Source organism: Oryzias melastigma, linkage group LG13 (genome assembly GCF_002922805.2).
Source record: "Oryzias melastigma strain HK-1 linkage group LG13, ASM292280v2, whole genome shotgun sequence".
In the NCBI taxonomy this organism is placed as follows: domain Eukaryota; kingdom Metazoa; phylum Chordata; class Actinopteri; order Beloniformes; family Adrianichthyidae; genus Oryzias; species Oryzias melastigma.
This window is the reverse complement of record NC_050524.1, coordinates 33458242-33480768: the sequence shown is the minus strand read 5'-3', so window position 1 is coordinate 33480768 and position 22527 is coordinate 33458242. Positions and strand designations below refer to the sequence as shown.

At 41.4% G+C, this 22527-nt stretch overlaps 1 long non-coding RNA gene across 1 annotated transcript in view; it reads right to left on the bottom strand.

Moving 5' to 3' along the window:
* The window catches only part of LOC112136419, a 36795-nt gene extending 16120 nt beyond the window's left edge, over positions 1-20675 (bottom strand). Inside the window, exon 1 of the long non-coding RNA XR_002917342.2 lies at positions 20125-20675. This is a non-coding gene — a long non-coding RNA (uncharacterized LOC112136419). The remainder of the gene's footprint in view (positions 1-20124) is intronic.
* Positions 20676-22527: the final 1852 nt, after the last annotated feature.

Genomic DNA, 22527 nt, shown 5'->3' with positions numbered 1-22527 from the left:
CCACCCACCCACCCATCCATCCATCCATCCATCCATCCACCCACCCAACCATCCATCCATCCATCCATCCATCCATCCATCCATCCATCCATCATCCATCATCCATCATCCATCCATCCATCCGCAGTATGTTAATAATGGTACAGCATCGGCCGTCAGGGATGGTGTTGAAAATTCAGACACATCTATACCATGACGAAAAGATGTCGAATGATGATGATCATGACATTAAAGATCCAAACTAAACTCCAACCTGGGATGTGTTCTCTGTCCCTGAAAATGAAGATAGCCTATCTATGGTGGTGAAAACTTTAGAACAGCAGAATGAGGATGTTGAGGTGCACAAAACAAGTCAAAAGAAAAGACATAAACACCGTAATCAAAGAGCATGAAAGAGAAATAAATCTGAGCAGAAATGTCTGAAAAGAATGTCATATAAGACCAAAGGAAGCAAAGATATAAAGCTTATGGGTCATCCCTGCAACTCCAAGCTCTGTCAGGGAGTTTAAACTCGAGACTGCCAAGTCCTTCCAAAGAGTATCATCAGAGAGTATTTGATAAGATCTGGGCAAATAACACTTGGCAAAAACGAGAGTTACACGTTATGAAGCAAAATAAAAGTTTGATGATACTGTCTTTTTGAAGGTGGGATCAGAAACCATCCAGAACTCAAGGAGATCAGAGTCTGGATGGATGGTTACGGCTATCAGAATCCCATTCTATGTGTGGCAAATGCATACTCTGAGCTTGCACGGGAATATGGGGTACTAATAACCCAGAAATACCTTGCTGCAGGTCACAGACAAATGCAGACCATTGTATTACTGAATGTAAAATAGTTGCAGATATCTTCACTCCAATAAACTCCAGACAAGAATCTGGCCAGACCCTTTTCACATGAAAGTGCTCAAGCAAGAATTTCCTGAAATTGAATGGATCTTACTTCTTTAGTATTAGACTAGGTAAAAAAAACCCAAAAAACTGTAGACCCAACTGTGGATGACTTGCGAGCATCAAGTCTGTTGAGTGTCATCACTTCTTTGACAATTTACGCAACAAATAGGCATAGGACCAGTAGCCTACAAAGTAGAGCTGGAAGGAGAAGTAAAGAATGAGAACCATCCTCCTGAACATCATGAGCGTAAGTAGCCTCAATCACAAAGACCTCTTGCACTATCATATATTCAACAAAGGGATCAGGATTTTGTGTTTTTAGAAAAATCAGAAAAAAGGACTTAAGTGATTATTTTAAAGAGTACGACGTTTGTATATTTTGATGCCTTAGCCTATATTGTTCCAGTGGCTGGTCCAGCTTGGCTCATTCCAGCTCGGTTCAGCCCCACCTCCAGTTTGCATCCTTTTCCTTATTTATGCCATTATATTTTATTGATACACACTCTGAAACATGCATATGAACATACCTGTGAGTTAGATCATCTTAGAAAGAGTTTAACAAGTGTAAGACATGTGCATACATGAAAGTTAGAGCGCTGGAGAACAAATGTAGGACTGTGTACACTCTCAGAAATGAAAAGGAGCTCAGAGGCACAGGCTTGAGTGTTTTTAACGACAAGTTCAGTGCAGCTCGATGTAGTACTGTTTGGACCACTAAGCTCAGTGATGGTGAAAACCAAATGTGTGCTGCTCGGCCGGCTGGTGCTCGGCAGGGTGCAATCACCCCAACATTTACATATCAAATCTATCTGTTACAGACAGACTTTAACCCTTCACCACCTGAGGCGTTGCCGTTTGCAGTAAACACAAAATCTTAAACATACTGTAACTTTTCAACCATTGACACGATAATTCCAGCAGATTCTGAAGGAGAAAAGTGGCTCGACAAGCTGCTTTTCTCCTTCAGAATCTGCTGGAATTATCGTGTCAATGGTTGAAAAGTTACAGTAAATCATAGAACATAAACACTGGAGCTCCGGTGTAAATGGGGTTAATATTTGAAACAACTTCTGTTTTAAAAAAAAATGGAAGGTTTGTTGCTCATCCTCTATCTCAAGGGTGTAATAATAATAATAATAATAATAATAATAATGGATTAGACTTATCTGCGCTTTTTCAGACGCTCAAAGCGCTTACATTATATATCCATTATTCATTAACTCTTCATTCATGTTTGGTGATGTTAAGCTACTGATCCAGCTGCCCTGGGGCAAACTAACAGAGGTGTGGGTGCCAGAACGCGCCTACGCCCCCTCTGACCATCACCTGGACATTCATACGCATTCACTCACAAGTGGAGCCACACTGGAGGCAAGTAGGGTTAAGTGCCTTGCCCAAGGACACAACAACGGTTGGCTGGGGGGAGCGGGAATCGAGCTACTGATCCTTCAATCATTGGCTGACTTGCTCTACCACCTGAGCCACTGTCGCCCAATCAATCACACAGGGGGCCAAAATCCAAAACACACCTTAGGTCGCGGGCCGACAGAATAAACATTTATTAAACACCCTAAAACTACATTTTCAAAACTTTTAAACTGTAACTTTTTAAAAATAATTATGAACAATACACATATATATAGCATTACGTGTGATAATGCTAGTGTGAATGCTGTAAGCTGAATTTGGCCACTGAAGATGCTGATATTGAAAACTAAAAACACTGAAGTTGATAGCTGAAAACATTGACGCTGACAGCCTAAAAAACATTTAAAATAAACCTAAATTAGCCAAAACAGCTACCATGTCGCTGAAATATTAGCTACACTCCAAATTAGCCTAAAACACCTTAATAAATACCAAAATAGTCCAAAAAGCTGCAGAATGTCAATCTTTAAAACTTTAAAACTGTAACTTTTTAACATAATTATGAATAATAAAAATGCAGGAATATTATTCCAGAATAAATCAACTTAAACCTTAAATAACTTTCAATATTTTACTCTCCATGCAAATATATTTTCTAAAATTATACAAGTTAGAAATAAGCACAAGATAACATCGGGTCATTAATACCAATAAAATAAAAGGATCTGGAGGGCCGGATAGAACTACACGGAGGGCCGGATCCGGCCCCCGGGCCTTGACTTTGACATGTGGTCTATGTGGTTCTTTCTAGAAAGCAGTGATTGATAAAAGCAGACCATGACACCTGTGTGTACAGTAGGGTCTCCTCAAATAACGAGGAGGTCCTTTTTCTCAGCGTACTAAAGAAACATTGTAGTTTCTGAGCACATTTAGCACATCTAAGCTAAAATCAAATTATTTGTTTTTGCAGGTATTTCTTTGTGTTCACTTTATGTCTTTCTGTCACAGATGACCTAAGTGTGACACTAGAAAATGTCTTAGATGTAGTTCAAGTTGTGACTCAGATCACAGCAAGGTCATCTGAACAACGAAAAAACAGTGACAAGAAGCAATTTGCTGCTGCGCACCACAATGAAACAGAGGAGAAGGAGATCGCTTTGAGCCACAAGTCCATTTCTGATGCTCAGCAGCACAAAGTGTGTCTCTTTGTTGTCTGAACGAGCCAAAACAGAGCCAGGAACAGGGCTTTAAAAATGGCTTTTTGTGGCAGTCTTCCTCCTCCTCGTCCTAATTCTCTCCCTCACTGTGCTCTTGGGTTTCTGTGAAGCCTTGCAGCCTTGTGTGTCTCCCTTGAGCGAACTGTTAAGTGCAGTCTCCAAAAGAAGGCCACAAAAGCCCATTTGCCGTCAGCTTGAGCCTCACACACACCATCGATGCAAGTGCAGAGTGACACTCACAAGCATATATAGACAACTGCATTCACACACACACTTTTCACACTTCCCTCTGGGCAAACCAGGCAGAGTGGCAGAAGCGAGGCTGGGATAAATGATACAATGATATCCAGGCCTGACTTGTCAGTGGAGTTGAGAGGGAGGATGAGGAGGATGAAGAAAAAGAGGGAGGGTGGTGGCAGCTCTGAATACCAGAATTATTCTTCATAGTCTCACAGTGTCGCTGCACATTAGGCTCAAAGTCTGGCCTGGTAATGTGCAAAGAGAGAGGGAGTTTGGAGAAGAGGGGAGCTTTGGAGGAAAGGTGATGGAGGAGCTGACGGGCAGCTCTAATGACCACACTCTGCTTTCACACTCCTCATCAGCCTCCGTCAGGCCACGTTCCCCTTTCTGCTCCTTCCTTTGGCCCCTGACATCTTTTTCTCTCCTCTCTCTTCCTCCCTTTGTTCCTTCAGTCTTTCACAACTGGGCTGGGCTGCTTTTATGTAGACTCCATTAATGTCCTCCCTCTTTGGATTTTTTTCTCTCTCTCTCTTTGTTTTGAGCAAAGGGACAACATGGCCCCCTGGGTTTCCTGCAAAATGATTAACTAACATCTGAATGAGCCAAGTTGTGTGGGTGTGTGTGTGTGTCCACTTGTTTTGTTGCATTATTGATACATTTCCCAGAATAAACACCAATTTGTGGAGATCAGGAATCTTTATCTGAACCAAAGACGAGTTCTAATCCGGCAGGACATAACTTCGGGGTTAAGACCTTCAGATGAAAAGGTTAGGATGGGGTTACACTGCACCAGCAAAGCACAAGTTCACATTTTGTCTTCTGTATACATATTTGAACATTTTTATTAGGCTGACTTTACTCCTAATTGTTTGAAACATTGAGTTGTGCACCAAGTGAAGGTTGGCAGCTACAAACTGGCCACATGAACAGAAACTGGAATGTCAAATGTTGAAAGGGCTCTAAAGGGTCCATGTGTGATTCATTATTTATTCAGGCAGCTCTCTAGCTCAAAATGACTTGGAGCTAATGATAAATCACACTGCCATGTTCAAAAACCCAAACGATTATATTCATTTAGCTCGAAGAAAAATTCTGAAGCTTTCAGTGATGATTCTTTTCTTTGTGGAACTGCTATTTTTAACCATTTTCCTTCAGTCCAAGACTAGTGAAACTGCAACAGGTACAGAGTTTGAGCCATGTCCAGAGCTATGCTGTGTTTGGGAGGGCAAGCCATGACTCCATACATCTGATGCACAAAATCTACATCTAACCGCTTTAGGACACAGGAAGACTTTGAAAGAACTCGCCAGTTTGGTTTTACCTTCTCATATTGTCATCCAGAGTGTGAGGACTGCTCTGACTTCTACTGTACTTCACAGCCACAGTGATTCAAACATCAGTCAGAAACTTGCTCACTTAGATCAATATTTCCCAGTCATCTACAGTCTTTCATTCCATCATTTTTTATATAATTAAATGACTATAATGGGCTCTTTCACATCAGTTAATGAGATAAAAATAATATGTTAAAGGTGTTGAAATGAAGGAGCTCGACTTCCTTCATTAATTCATTGGGTGAGAGAAGTTATGTCTGAAAATGAAGTACTTGCAGTTTACAGGGGTCCATATAGAACTCATATAAAACGTGGAAGCCCTTTATCATGTTTGTTGAGGGTTTGCCTTTTACAAGAATGAGAAGGTATAATTGCAGATGATTACTTATAATGAATGTTATTGTGACTTTGAATGCTGCAGGGCTGTGTATCAGTTAAGGCCCGGTCCCACAGGATTTGACGGCCATATCACAGGTAAAAACTTTGGAAAATCTGCCATACGCACTTAGACGTGCTAACTTTATGCATGTTTGTGGAATAGCAGTGATACAGACACTGGAGTCCATTCCCCTGTCACTCCACTGCCACAGCACTGCTTAATCACGTAAGTGCGTCTTCCCACACTCAGCCGCTAAACAGACGCTGTAAGCAGTGGTACAAACGCAGACTGGCCGGGTAAACGGCCATGCTACAGTCGTGCACAAACTTGGAATTTCAGCGTCCAAGTGCGTGTGCTGGCGTTCACTCCAAGGGCCGATCTCACACTGAAACTGCTGTTGCACTGCTATTCCATGGCCATTGCACGGCGGTACCGCTGGTACCACACGCAGTCACACGGGGTTTCAATTTTTGTGCAGTTCAAAAATTCTTTACGGGTGTAACGCCGGCCAAATTTTGTACCGCGTGTGTGCACGTCGATTCCGCTGCCACATCTCTGCCGTTGCACTGCCAGTACACTACTAACAGCGTCTGAACCATGGGGATGACATTTCTTCCGTGCTCCAGCTGTGATATGGCCGTGAAAGCCAGTGGGACCGGGCCTTTATGTGCAGGTGTTAATGTATGTTTACCAATGTGTATCTCTATGGAAAGGATACTGTGTAATATTTTATTTCTTTTATATTTATTTTTTTCTAGTGTTTCTCTGTTATGAGACTTAATTTAATGTTTAATTATTTGTGTTTGTTATTTTTAGCATATTTCAGGTTTAATTCTAATCAGGGATGCCACTGGTTGGCACGACTGTGAAATTTGTTCCTTGTGTTGGTACAAATCCCGTTTTTATATGCTCAATGTCTGTAAAAACTGAAAATCTTTAAATAATGTTCTAACATATGTGCGCAGGGTTTTCAGTTTTCATGCCTGTTTGTTCCTTAAATCTTCAGCTGAATCGAAGGATGGAAACTGTATGTAGATAGTTTTCTTGAGAGAAAAAAGCTGAAATTTGAACCCCCAAATTTTTTATTAGTAATGATAATTTAAACAAGTCTCATCAAGAAAAAAGGAAAGTTTCTAAGAGAAAAAGATGACAATCAGATTAATTGGAGGATGAAAACGGTCTTCTTGTCAGCCTAAATTAAAGAGCAGAATTGCAAAACAGAGGATTTTCTTTTATTTGTATCCTCTAGAATAATATTTCAATTAATGCTCTTTTCTTATCCAAAAAAGTTTGATAGAAATGGTTTTCTACACTGACATGCTTGTCCAGACTGCATTTTTTTTACATGTGGAAAAAAACAAACTGCAGGTATTACTATGAGCATGTCTGAACAGTTTTGTCAAAAAAACAAAAAAACAAAAACTGACAGGTTTAAGTCAAGTTTGTTTAGTTCATTCAGACTAGAGTTGTAATAACAAAGTAATATTCTGGTTTCTAATCCCATCAGTTCTAAAAGAACCTCAAAATCCAAAGAAAAAGCTTGAAGTCCTCCTTCATCTCATGTTTGCCACTTCAAAACGACTTTCTTAAAAACGTTGAAATATACTCCAGTAAACAAGTTTTCCTGATTACTTGTTTTTAGTCAGCTGCTTTTGCCTTGTGTGGAATTCATTTTTGTGATTGTTCATTCAGCTAACTAGAACATAAAAGTGTAAGGATAAAGCGGCTGCTTTCTCAAAGACCAGAGTAGTGCCACCATGAAATGGAAAACTTATCAGTTTGGCTCAGCTGGCTGCGTATAGGACAGGCGTGCAGGAAACCTGGCTTTGTAATGAGCTGAATCCGTAGTGGGTCTGGCAAGAAGACCCTTCTGCTGCCTGCCGATGAAGGCATAAGGGGGCCCGAGTCTGGGTCTCCCTGCTCTGATCCCTAGCCCAGTTAGAATACAGGGTTGTGGCGAGCCCTGATCGGATGTGCCAAAGGTGAAGAATAAGAAGCAGTCAAATACTCATTAATACAGGAACTCCTCAGGTTTCTTTTCAAAGTAAAGCTTGAGAACACTTTTAAAAAGGCTTACACAAGTTCTGGATTCTGGGAAAAGAACCTGAAAAATGAGAAGTGCCAACGACTTCTGTAAGATAATAAAGCCCCGAGTAGAGACATTGTGTCAGACGCATGCATGCATCTTTGATCAAACGAGTCGGCGCAGTACTTAAATCTTAGTGAGAGGAACATTTTCTTTATATAACAACATGAGCAACACTGATGGAAAATGAATCAAAGGTTTTCTGCTGGTCTCAGTCACTTAAGAGGCTTTCTGATATTTTCAAATGAATCAAAGGCATTTCGCTTAAAAAATCAGTTGTTTACTGTTGATCATATTAAAAAAATTAAACTCCATTTACAAATATTAATCATTCCACTAAAACTTAATGTTTAAACTATCAAAGAAAGGCTTAGTGTGGTGACCGCAACAGTTAAGACACATTTATTGTAGGTACTTTATGCATCATTTATTAAAAGCTTTTTATAGTTCTGACAATAAACTGGACCCACTATAGAACATTTCCGCCACAGCATATGTTCCATTTAATGTTCAGTTCTTGGGTGCATGCTGCTCTTCTTGTGTGCTACGGTGCAATTTGGAGTGTATGCTCAGAAATGAAGCCAGCAGAGCTTTGACATGATAGATTGGAAAACATGGACCTCCAATCCAGTCAGAGCACCGCAACCCCGCCGCACACACATCCCGCATGTTGTTACTCTTATGATGGATATCAGCAAACTAAAACAAGACGGAATAGCAGAGAAACCAGTCAGTCGGCAGGATAATTGCATGGCTTTGTGTGAAAAGCCAAAGTGGCCAATTCAAATACAGGATATGTTGTGTGACCATTAAACCACACAGCTGTCTGAACAGGCGTGCCGTCTACTTTCCACTTTTCTTTAATAGACCAATTAATGGGGTTTTCTATGGAATGATTTACATAATATATAGAAGGGGACATTCATTTTTACATAATAGTAAAAAAAAAAACATAGTCCTCATCCTGCAGCTCACCTAGTTTAAGAAAATAATGAAAAAAGTTGATTAGGTTTTTGAAATGATGAAAATGTCATGCTGATGGAACCTTCAAAAAAGACACATGTACTGTCATGGTTTGTGCTTTTTTCAGGCCCTATGAAGGTCCTTGGTTGCTTGTCATTAGAAATTCTGGATTTTGTTTGGATGATTGTTTTGCTTTGACCTGCTCGTCTAATTTCTCTCTTTGTCCAAATATCTTCTTCTTTAAACCAATTTTTAGTTGTTGATGACCACAGCATCTTTTCGCAGTCAAAAAGACCCCAAAATAAAAAGTTATCAATGCAAATTAAAATAACTTCAAGAAAAAAAATCAAGGGAATAGCTAAATGACTTTAAGCATAACAATAAAAATAATAAAAAAAATCATTTTTTATGGTGGACAATATTCACATGTGATGGTTTTGAATATGAAGAGGGATATTAGTGACTGGTCTGACAGCTAACAGGCCAAACAAGTTCTGTCACCAAAGCTTTAATCAGGATGTGGTACATGCTGGCCTATGTGTTTACTAAAATAATATCAGGTTACATTCCAATTCAAATGTAACATCAAAACAATAAAAATGTGCCCTGCTATAACAACAGGGACACATTTACCCCTCGTGCTCTCTTAGGGTGCATTCACACTAATTGCAATTTGCGCAACAAACTTGCGTTCCCCGCCCGTCTTTCGCCACTCCACAAATTCGCTGCTCGCTGCTTGTCAAAAAATGTGTCCTGACGCCACAGCCGCATGTGGGAGGAGCTACCAGCTCTGTCTGTGGATATCTGACTTGAATGAATCGAAGACACATATGATGCAGAAGAATAAGGTTTATTTATTGTGAAGAGTTCTGGAAAAACATGAGTAATCATGTCTCCGTGTTTGGGTTTAGGATGTATATTAAAAGATTATTAACAGAAATATTATTAAATATTATTGAAAGATTTTTTCGTCTGTGTCTGTATGAAAGCCGCTTCTTCTGTGTTTCTGTGTCTCTGTAGTTGAGCTTGAAGGCTGACTGTCTCGCGTTTACCCGAGGGGGGAAAGAATATTAGGAGATCTTCTGTCAATCAAACTGTCTTGGACAGACTCTGTTTGAATGAATGATCTTCTTTCCATCAACAGCTCTGCTGCACATGCACTAAACCCTCATCTGTTCCTAGTGTCTAGTTCAGGTTCTGGAGAAGAGAAGATGGTATCTTCACATTGACTGCAGTCAAATGAGCCGCCGTTCACATTTCTGTGGTCAAATCAGCATCACTGGATTTTTGGTGTGAGTTTCATCCAATACTTACGGTAGCAGGACTGAGAACGCTGGAAAATCTCCACCAGACTCCACGGAGCTTCTTGATGTGACCACGGAAATGTGAACGGCGGTTGGAAAGGATTGATGAAACTTCAGTCTCAACTTCCTCGTCCGAGCTGACATCCAGCTCGAAACGAAACTGCTAGACATTTTTGTGGAGCTGCAGTGATGATTTATGCTAGTGAGACACAGAGCCACCATAGTCAGACAGGGGGGGTCCGGGACAGATCCGTGCCGCTCAGCTCCAAAAGCCACGCCCCCCCAGAGAATAGTTTTCACACTGAGGCTTCAGATCAACATGAAAAATAGCTTTTAAGACATTTAGATTGTGGGATTTTGGTTTAAAACTTCATAATCATAATTAAAACACTACTGAGAATATTTTCTTTTAAATGAAAAAAAATGTCATGGGGACTTTAAGTAATAAAAAATAATGCGTACATCTTCCCAAATCAACACATTATCATTCCCAAATCACATATTGACACATGGTTCAGACCATGTCAAAAACGTACGTTATGAGTGTTGTTATTTCTTACGTGATGTTCCCATTAAATCAGAGCTCCCCAACCTCAGAGCCACAAACCAGTAGCCCGACCCTCATTTGCTGCGCAGCGAATTCGCTGCTCCCGGCCTGTCAAAAATGTTCCTGAGCTAGACACCGCGCTGCGTGTGGGTGTCTGTGAATGTGAAGGTGCTTACACACCGGCTGTGTCGCCGCACATTCCAGCAGCTACCCCCAAATGAAAAGTCAGTGCAAATGCGCGTGGAAGTTCAAAATTCTGCTCTACTCACCTTTTGCAGACCCCCCGCCTCCTGAAACAGCTGCCTGAATGGGCGCCGACACAGCTGGCGCACGAGAACCCCCACACTTCCCATGAATGGAAGACACATAGATCAGATTTATTTATTGTGAGGAGTTCTACAAAAATCTACCAAAAAATGAAATCCTTCAAAGATTTTCTCAGTACTGAGGCTTTTATGTCACTCGGGGGGGGGGGGTCTGGATGACAGCCGGGGTCTTTGTGACTGGGTTTATGGCTGTCCCGCATTAACCCAAGATGGGTAAAATAAGGTATTTTTTGTTATTATTGTGTTGAGGAAAATAAGTAAAATATCACAGTTCAGGAGACCCAAGCAGGCTGTCCCTCTCCCGGTGTATTGAACAACCTCCACTGAAGTCTGGGAAGCTTGCTGCAGCCAGACAACCGCCGCGGTGCGACAGGACAAAACGCTCTTATTGGATTAGTATTTTACCCGCTGATCGAGTCACTGAAACCGTCACGTGCTCAAAGCTGAGTTCCTGATTGGCAGATGCAATGCAGCGACCTGTCAAACTTCAGGTATCTTCAGGTATCGCACCTCATCTATCAAATCGTGCCGCGGGGCTTCAATTCACCTCAGAGCGCGTCTGTACCATTGACTTAACATTGAAACTGGCCACATCCGCCACGCAAATCACGTTCAGTGTGAATCCACCTTTGTGGGGTCCAGATGACCCCACCCTTACATCGATGTGTGATCCCTCCCATGACAAAGGTGGAAAGGATTTTATATCTGTCATGGACACCAGTGAAGATAAAAAATAATTGAAAAATAAGTTCAGCGCGCTGTCTTGTGGGGTCCAGATGACCCTACTTTTAATGTAAACATACCTTGGATAGCACAAGGGTTAATTCTGCTTAAGCCAGGAGGTGTTAAATATCTGCTCCCTAACTTTAAAAACAGGAAAACACTAGTCTCATCAGAAAATGTCAGTACCTAAACAGGTATCAATGATCATCGATACATGATCTGAGGCCGTGCAGACTAAGTCCTTACAGTTTGCAAGGTCTAGAATCTGTCCACTGAAACATAGTAAAGGAATCTTCTTCAAACACATCAGCCACATACGTTAAATAAAAACTTTACATCACAAGGTGCACTGGTAACCAATGTGGGTGGATTGCACCCACTATCAGCACTCTAAAACCCTTAAAGTCAGCTAAAGTTGCAGAAGTTTATGATGAATTTTGGATCTTTGCAGTAATTTTCTACGATGCTAAAATCTCTTAAATGTAGAAACACTGGCCGCTTTCATTCACACACAAAGGCACCCAGACAGAAGTCCAGGGTTTGAAACAAGGCCTTCACCGGTACAAAAAAAACAAGAACATGAACAAATTACTGCCAAAGGAACTAATAAATAAAGCAATTCAGATCATTTAAAAATGAGTAGGAGTAATGAGTAATGTCTTGCATTTTTCCTGTCAGGAACCCAACATCAGTTAGATGTACATGTTAGATTACAGGCTCTTAGCAGCTGCCAGTGGCTTTAAAACAATAAAACATTCCATTTGATAGGTTATTGGAATATGCAAAGCATATTCATCAAATAGAAAAGGAACACTTGGTCCAAATAGAAGAAAGCCTGCTATTGAGGTGAAAAGCTGTCTAGTGTAATATTGATTAGTAAATGGAGTGAGAGAGATAATCAATAGTAAGTTGTTTCTTAAAGAGAGTTCTCATTCCAGTGTTAGACACACAGCAACAAATCCATGTATTCTGAAGCCACTAAACATAAGCAGATGAACAGGATTCGGACCTGTATAATGGCTACCTACACAGCTGCATATGGCTGCAGAGCTAATGTTTTCTCTGAAGTGATAAGATCAGACATGCAGGAACTCTCCCAAAGCCTACACTCACTCAGCCCATTAAGACGTGCTGACCGCCTGGACCTACACCAGAACGTTTCAAGAGGAAGTGCAGAGCAGTCACCTGGGCACGGCTGTGAGGGAAAACCAACACACGTTTCTGGTTTTCCGTCTGAGGGGCTGATGGAAACACATCCATCAACACAATGCTAACGACAATAATTGCAAACACTTGTATACACACTCACATGTAAAGACTGCGTACTTCATTCCTATGTGTTCAGAAGGTTCACACACATGTAGAGACAAAAATACCTGTACACCCACACACACATGCAGAGACTGGGAACTACAAACACATACAAACGCTTCCCCATATATTTGTGCTTCAATCAGACAGAACGAGCTGAGCTCTGTGCAGACGCTAATATTGCTGCGTTTCTATTTGTATTTACTGAGTGGTCCCCAGCAACAGCAAATATGCCCCGAACAAAGCTTAACATGCATTCTACATGTAAGTGACCTAATAAAAACAACAGAAAGCCTTCATCAGTTGCTCCCCTTCAGCATGACTTGTGAAATGTGAATCATTTTAGGCTTTAAACACAATCACACTAAAGTTTTGCAAGTTCTGTGTTGGATGTAAATCATGATCACATTTTTATGGTGCAATGATTTTTTTACAGACAAAAAGGCATCAAAATAAATATAACAATCTCTTCATGGTTAATTGTCACAAACGGGCAGACAGCTGGTTCCACGTGCAGCAGCCACGTGGAACTAAGCTTGATCAGAGTCAGACAGGCAGAGGTCAATCACGAACATGGAATCACCAAAGAAAACAGTAGAGTTGTTAGAGTCCAGGTGAGGGTCAGGGCAGGCAGCAGGTGATCAGAGATGAAGAAGGGTCAGAAACAGCTGATCAGGTCCAGAAAGAAATGCTCAGTAATGCAGGCAGGGTGGTACAAACAATACTTCACTCTGAGCTCTGCTTAAGTGTCCTTAAGTGTCCTTAAGTGTGCAGTAAGTACTCTGGAGACTGCTCCCGCCGGTGACCAGAGGGGGAGACAGAACTCTGACTCCTGACAGTTGACAACAGAATAAGCAGTGAGACACAGAATGAACCCCTACATTTTCAGAGCCACTGTGCCTCCCAGTTAAAGAATAAGAATCTATTTAAATATGAGAACATAAATTATTTAATGAAAAGAAAGACTGGCAGTGATCAAAAATAAGAGACAAAATAGTGGTTACAATTAAAATGATCAATAATGACAAATTATAGTTCTCTCTAAAATGATTGGGACAGTTCACAAGTCCAGAAATAGGTGTTTCACAACTTTTTAACTTTGGAAAAAAAAGTGAAAGGTACAGAGCTCTTCCTCAAACAAATGATCTGTGTTTCCGTTGTGTTCTGATAATGCCAGTGGCTGCACATCAGCATCCGCTACGGGATAGTCAGCGGTTCACCTTTGCCCACATCCTCCCTTACATTTGCATCTCTATAAAACGTTTGCAGGCTAACAGAGAAATGACTGCAGGACAAAAAGACTCTGTTCCCTTTGAGTTTGACTAGAGACACTTTTTATTAGTGATGTCCTGATCAGGTTTTTGTGGGCTGATTCGATTCTGAGCATTTTGATTTGAGTATCTGCCGACACAGAGTCCTGATCAGATACTTTTGTAACTAATTTAACAAACAGATTTATTTCATTAACAGTATTTTATCAACGCTGGGGGGGGGTTTCAGCGGTCCACCATCGGGGGACTCATACAAACATCTTACAATATTTGAGGTTCTATTGAAAATATTGACGCTGACATTATTCTAACGGGCTCTATTTTGCAACAGTTATTAGTTTTTCTTTCTTGTCAGACACGTTGAAATTGTCTGACTTTATCTCTGTTTTTAGTGATTCTGTGAACACAGAAATGTAATCAACTTCAACTGGACATAAAAGATCTTCTGCAGATCTACGTCTCATCCCCGTCGTAGAAAGCTAGCGTTAGCATTAGCATCAATTAGAGGAACATGTTAATGACCTTCATGATCAAACCAGCAGCATTGAGTGAAGTTCCTGTAACCTTCATCTAACTATGACCGGGTTGTAGAGAGAAATAATCCACGACTGGTTTAATATCATCCAGAGGATTTTGGGGAAGCAGCTGTGGAGCGTCCTGCAGGAGGAATACTGATGTTTGATCTAAGAGGGAAACCATAGGTGGGATATTTAGACAATAAATAATGTACACATTTCAGTTACAATTGATTATGTTAGCTTTCATTATTTACGTAAAATAGCTTTAAACAGTGTTCAGCTGTCAGCTTTGCTGTTCTAAACCATAGACATAATGCATAACTAGAGGTCACTCTGCACACTCGCTGTTTTGTGTGATGTTACATGAAAAAGGTCTATTTAGTAATCATCCAGAGTAATAAGTCTGAAATATAAAATGCAGATCATAATAAGAATAAATTAAATGTCTGATACTGATCAGGAGACAACATCCGATTTCAAATGAGTCATCAACCACGTGATCAGATGGGGACATCCCTACTTTTGATAGGTGTTTCTGATTTAAGTGAAATGCCATCAAAAAGTTTAAAAAAGGGTACATGACACAGAGATACTTTTTAAGTATAGATATATATTTTTTTGATTTTGATGATTTGAATCCTCAGATAATCCATGTACTCATCCATTTTCTATAGTCCCTTATCCATGTCCAGGGTCCCAGACTGGAGTCCACCCAGAGGGGACAGGGGTACACCATGGACAGTTTGCCAGTTCTATGCAACGCCACACAGAGACGAACACACTCACACTCACAGAATATGAAATCATTTCACTTTTGCATTTCGCTAATCAGCATAAGAATGTGCAGGAAGCAGGAGTGCCCGGAGAAAAGTATGCTAAAGATTTTGTGTTTAACCGTAAAAGGCGACGCCTCAGGTGGTAAAGGGTTAAAGTCTGTCTGTAAAGGATAGATTAAATATCTGAGTTTCGGCACTTCCTTTTATGAAGCTATATATTAATGATATTTGAACTCACTAAAACCCATTGTCTGATACCGATTGTGAAAGAAAGTATTTAGATCAATGGATCAAAACACATTCAGAGAATCTGAAAATGCTACCTGTAAAAGATACTCCCAAAAACCCTTTCATTCTGTTTCTTGTACCTTTATCTCAGAAATTACAGTCCTGATATGCTAAAGGTGGTTGAAAAGAGATGACTCAGCAGAGGAACAGCGTACACGTCTCTGCATCGGGGGATAAAGTCTAACGTTTTGTGACTCCTGTGGTGTGGAACTACAAAAATGTTCAAACCCATTTTGAAAATTCAGCTGACGACAGGCTCTGACCAAAAGTGCTGGTCCTGACTTAAAAACAGCCATCAGTCAGCAATGGTCCAAACACAGAACATGCAATCAGAGAAAAATGTAATCAAAAAGGAAACTTCATCAAGCTGTATGTGTGATTTTTGTGAGAGGGTGAAATGGAGAGCCATGAGTTTTAGTTGACATTATAACTGTTTTAAATGGCTAATCTGTATTACAGCATCGTGTCTCAGTCATGCTTAAGGGATTTTCAGCTGTAAACAGGATTCCGTAAAAACTGCTGCTGTCCAACTGGCCGCTCAAAGAACCAATTGAATGCTCATAGCAGAAATGAAGAGGTTTTTGGTGCATGTAATGTGTGCAAAGTGACAAAAAGGTGCCATTGTAGAGAGCAGTCTCAGCTGTGATATACCAGCATCCACTCTCCATATGGCTTCAATGGAATTTATGTTGGGCAGGCACCAATAAGCCAAATCTAGTTAGCAACATTATATCAATGGAACTAAATCTAATTTGAGCTCCAGTGTTTTAGTCATCAGTGACCCCCCCGTTCTGTTCCCTCTCTCCCTCTGTCCATCCGTCCATCTCTCTGTGTGAGTGTCACCTGCCCTTGTAGCTGGCGACACTGGGTCTCGGCCTTAGCGTGAGAGCCCCATGCTCTGACTGGAGGCTTTGTATTCGCTGTGAATCTGCAGAAGAGTGCATGCATACACGTGTGACTGACTGTGTGTGTGTGTCTGCGTGTTGTAGAAGTCTGTCAGGGAGACAGTGATTTGTTTAATCGGCAAGCATACCAATTCTGAGATCCTCTTAGCGTGACCAAGGAAACACACAGAGGAAAAACCAACACGTCTATTTTATTTAGCTGATTGTCATTCAGCAGAGGCTTTTTTTAATACAAAGCTGTGATAAATATCTGTAAGATTGCGTAAACAATGACACGGACTGAGCTGAAACTGGAGAATGTGAAAGCTAGTAAAGTTTGGGGAAAATTCAGTCAACACTTCTCTGTGTGAGTGGATGAAGAAAGAGAGCGCTTACAAGCAGACTCAGGGACACATGCTAGCCGTTCTAGCAGCCTCTAACCTGGGGGTTGAAGGGAGGGGGCAAAGCTTCAGTCAAATGGCGTCTCTGAGCAAGGCGCCATCTGCCTCTGCCCATCTACTGGAGGACACACACGTTCATAACAGGCCTTTAAAAAGCCAGACCCGGAGAAAATGGACACTTCAAAAGACTACACGTGCATTTACACGTGGATGTAGAGATAAGAACACGTGTAAAATAAGTGTGGAAAAGGTTCCCTCCAAACAGCTGTGTGTTGTGTGGATCATTCATAACATGCTGACCAACTTCATTCAAACAGGAAATCCATTAAAAAAAAAAAAAAAATGATGATGTTATCTGCAGACTTTGGGATAAAATACCAGAGATGTTAACACATTTACACTTTGATTTGAGCTGTAATTGATTTCTGTGGAGAATAATTTCTGTGAACTGCAATCCACAAACCTGAACTTCATGGTCTGCTCAGCAATGAACACAATTTGGGATAAAAAGCCCAACATATTAAAATACAACAAAAAAAGTATTTTGCTTGAAGCTGCAGCAGGAGACCCTTTTTTAGCAGGAAAAACAACAGTTTTAGCGGTCATGATGATTTGATCCTCTCATTTTGAGAACCTTTCACACATTCTTCAGAAACTGGAGTGAATCTGGTCCTTTAAAAAAAACAACAAACCAATCTTTAAAACACTCATTCAGACTCAGAATTACTTCAAACTATTTCCATGATTGACCTGTAATTGATCAAACTGTGTCCATCATCACATGACTCTAGAAAACTTCCCCTTTTGTTTTTCTAAGACACCTCTACTGCTCGCATGGCTGGCTCCTCCCAACAACAGACACAGGAACATTTTCTATATGTTCCAGGGCAAAAGTGCTGTGCTATTAGATTAGCTAAAGGAGATTGAAGCCTCTGTGTATGTATGAATGGATGGAGGAACCAACAAGTCCATCACATTCCCCAAGGATGATGTCTTCATTGTGGCTCGAGGCGCAGGATACGAGTGTGAGTGCATGTTTTGGCGTCTGTGGGGGTGTGTGTGGGTGTGTGTGTGGTGGGTAAATTTTGATGTAATGTGATCAGTAATGAATTTTGTGTTGCATTAAAGAGGGGTGCAGGAGGGATGTGAGAGACGCAGTCAAGGATAGGGAATGAAAGAGGGGGGGACTGACTTGTAGTGACCAGAAGACTCCAACATCTAATCTAATGAAGGAAAACAGAGAGGGAGACGAAGGAGGTCAGGAAGAAAGAGTGATGAGAAGACGAGGGAGAGGGGCTCCAAACAAGGTTAAGGCTGAACACAGAAAAAGACGTGCGGGCGTTTGGGGAGGAGCGACTTTTGGCAGAATATGGCTGGAGATGACTGGTGGAGGGGGTTAATAGTCGATGTTAAATGGATTAGTGCCTTGCTAGCCCCCCCAAACAACGCCACACCCCATCCCCGTGGCTGCATCTATGGGACCCCCCCTGCAATAGAGCACACATAGGCCTAAATCAAAGGCGCTCTTGTTCAAGAAGAGGATGGTGGGGGTTCAGCGCCGCTTCCTAAATGAGTTAACCATTTGGACAGTCAGGGCCAACGGCAGGATGGCTGTGCGCACGCACAAACACACATGTGGATGGTAAGCACGCCATGTGCAGATATGTCAAAACCTCAAACATAAACAGCCAAACATCAGTCCAGTCTGGATACCCAGACGCTCCATGTGCTGCCAAAGGGCAGAACAATGAGCTTTGGAATAAGACATCAGAATCACTGGAAAGTGGATGGCATTCTAAAAAACTTTGAAAAAACAAATATTTAGTATGTCGAAGAACCTGCATTACCCTTGTGCTATCCTAGGTATGGTGACGTTGGGAGTGGGTTCGGCCAGACCCCACCAGACGCTGCGCTAGGGTTGGGCACTGATTGGGTTTTGTTCGGTTGCGGAGCCAAAGCGGTTCTTTGGTTTCAGTTTTGGTTCCTGATCTGTGACAATTTTGGTACTTCAGTAATAAAAAATAATGCCCACATCTTCCCAAATAATCATTTCCATTCCCATGTCACATACTGACGTATGATTAAGACCTCCGGGTCAAAAATTGACGTTTGGGGGTCATCATTTTTTGATGTGATGGCTGTTCCCTTTAAATCAGAGCGCCACAACCGCTTTCGCGCAAAGCGGCGGTCCGCCCCTCTTTCACTGCAAACTGGCACTCCCCGTCTCCTTTTTTCGCAAACCGGCGGTCTGCCACTCTTTCTACGAATTTTGCTGCTCGCCGCCTGACCAACGTGTGATCCCGAGCTTGTCTGAGGGATTACGGGGTTTTAATCTCACTCGGGGGGTGTGTCTGCATGACAGTCACTTCCGCTGTTTCTGTGTCTTTGTGACTGAGTTTGAAGGCTGTTTCCCATTAACCCGCCAGGCGGACAAATAGGGGACCTTTTTTATTATTATTGTTATTGTAAGTAAAATAAGTATATAAAATAAGTAAATAAGTATAAGTATAAGTAAAATATCACAGTTGAGGAGAGCTGAGCAGGCTGCCCCGTTTCCCTCTCCCCGTCAGTGGCTGTCTCTCTCCCGGCGTGTGAAGCGAGCTCTGCTGAAGTCTGGGAGACTGCAGACAGAGAACCGCTGCGCTGCGTATAGCATTTTACGCACGAATCGGGTCACTGAAAACGTCACGTGCCCAAAGGTGAGTTCCTGATTGGCTGATGCGACCCAGCAACCTGTCAAACGTCTGTGGTCTGCTGTGAATCCAGACATTCGAGCACCCTGCATGCTCGTGCTCGCACCATCAGCGGTCTTATATGAGCCCGCCTGTTATCACAGGAAAGGCAGAAGGATTGGCTAGAAACTCAATGTACTGAGAAGAGTAAAGAGATTGACATGTCCTAAGATAAATAGACCTTCACTGAAACTTAGCACCGGAATGAGGAACCGTTTGCAGCAGCTTCTTTCGGTTACAGTAGCATCGCATTAATCATATCGGCTCCTACTTGGAACCAAACTTTGGTGCCCAACCCTTCGCTTTTTCTTTTTCAATGATTTTTGATTGTCACTGGTGTGCATGGCAAACACAAAACCCCCTCCACCTTCATCCACATTTGTCATGGGACAGATAACATGTCAATGTAAGGCTTGGGTCATCTGGATCCATAGATAGCACAAGGATTAATAGAACATCCCATACATTTTTCAAAATATTCTGTTTGACCTGAAATGCAGACATGGTGAGCAGCCATGAGTGTGTGCTGCAGGTCATGACGTGTTATTCCATCTCCACTGACCTGTAGCAGAGCCAACGATGTCCCGAGAAGGAGACTCAGACATGGCGTCCGCCAGTCTCTCGCGCAGGCCTTCGTCACTGGCGTCTGCTGACCCGATAATGTGTCGGGGAACACTGAAGCTCTCGGGCCAGCTCCCACACACCTCCAGCAGGGTGACACCCCGTCCATCAAACGGTCCTGGAAGCAGAAAGTGATCAAATCACCACAGATCCCAGACTGGTTTCAGGATGGAGCAGCACAGACGGACAGCTGTTCTTATGGAAGTCAGGAGGATCACCGGGGATCAATTCTACATCAATATGAAACACAGCACAGAAATGAAGACAATCATCTGTTAAACCTGAGGTGATGAGCAGAAAATTATAAAAATTACAACATCATTTTAAAAACAAAAAGAAAAGTAAGGAACACAGGAAATTGTAAATATATAATTTGTAAAACTTTCCCACAAAGATGTAATCACGTATCCAACCACACAGAAAAAAATGTTCTTAAAAAAAAAAAAACCCTAAATGATGGGGGATTTTTTAATTTATCTAAATGTTGTGTAAATTTAAATTATATTTGTCATAATAATTGCCATTGAGAAATTCATGTTATATATATATATATATACATAATTATGAAAAACTGCATATTATTTATAAAAACACAGACAACAATACAATTCAGTACATCAAATGTAATAAAAAAAACTACTGAAAAAATACTGCATGTTGTCTTTGTGTCAATACAATAACTGTAAAAAGAAATTTTAGATGGACTATTTCAGTTAATTGTGTTTTTTCTTCTTCTTCTTTTCTTTCTTCAAAAATAGCAGCTGTTTATGGAGTTAAGTTAACATTTCAGTTTTTAGATTTTTCTTTTGTTTTACATTTGTAGTGGTTCTGACCACTGCTTGTACAGCAGCAAAAACCTCCAGCCTGCTTTTGCTGCAGTAACTTGGATCAGTCGCACAATCACACAACAAGCCTCTTGAAAGTGCAACATAATCTTTGTGCCTGTCAGAAGCAAATCCACACAAGCCTTGGCTGCATCTTAATCTTTTCTTCTCTATGTCTTCCACATTTTCAGCTATCAGACAGATCTTGCACTTTGGAGCCAGAAAGTCTGCAACCTGCTTCTCTGTGTGTGTCTGTGTGTGACAAGCCAAGCATGTAGACACTAAAACAGCTGCTTTATTCTGTTAGTGTGTCCATTTTTGTTGGTCACAGTTCCTGTATGCAGCACTTTTTAGTGACACTGTGACTCTGAGCAAACACAGACACACAACCCAAAATCAGCGACTACTTTTAATGATCAGCTTGCATTGAAAATATTCCTGTTGGCACCCAAGAAACACACAACAGACCAACAACAGGAAATGACTAAATCAAATTTCTGTAATAACATTTTGACTGTTACTGTTTGCTGGTGGTACATTTGGTGACATTAGGATGAGAGGTACAACCAGAACAGTTGAACTTTGTGTTCACAGTTGCACAAATGCCCAGCAATGCAGAATCTGAGGCACTTTCACATGCAGTCTCTCCAGGCTGCTGTGCTCTATAAGAGACCCAAGGAGTTGTAGACTCGGCTCCGTCACAGGCTATGATCACACAAATATTCATCATTCAATACCCGTAATTTTGAAATGATATCATTTTATAATGTTAAGATATTTTTTAATTTTTTAAGAGTCCCCTTCCAAACTACTGAAGCAAGAGACAGAAAAGTTTTGAATCCTTAACTGGTTCTTCTGAACATAGTTACTGAATACGGCACAGCTGAACAGAAACAGCTGTTTGCTCGTCTAATAGGTTCTTCACTTTGTTAGCAGTTCACCACAACACACATGCTAGCATGCACACGTGCGCAGAGGAATGGTTGGTCAAACGGTCCTGTTGGTATCAACCAAACACCAGCGAGACAGCAGAGCAGATGACATCAAAGCAAGAAGTAAAGTCCAGTTCCTGGAAAGACCAGCTTCGCTGGACAACAACCACGTCTGTGTTTATCTGCTCAGCTGCTGAGCATCCAACATGGATGCATCCTGCAGAGGACCAGAAATCTGAAAGATGAGATCATTCCATTTTTTCTGTTATCAGTCCAACACGTTACACTAGGTTCAAACTGGACCCTCGCAGTGCGGAGCTGAGTGCCCGGGGCAACCGCTCTCTCCTGGAATTCACACCAGACACACATTTTTCTGTGACAACTTTTTTTTGTTTTTGTGATCATCGGTAAGTTAATAACCTAAAAGTTACCCCATGTTTCTGCTAAGAAGAAGCAAGTAGTTAGTTGACCTACACTTTTTTTAATGTATCTGTTGTTAAAACACACACAGAGAAATGTGTGTGTGTGTGTTGCGATTATGTTTATTTTCATCTCTACAGTCTGTTCAGATACAAAAACATGATCGCA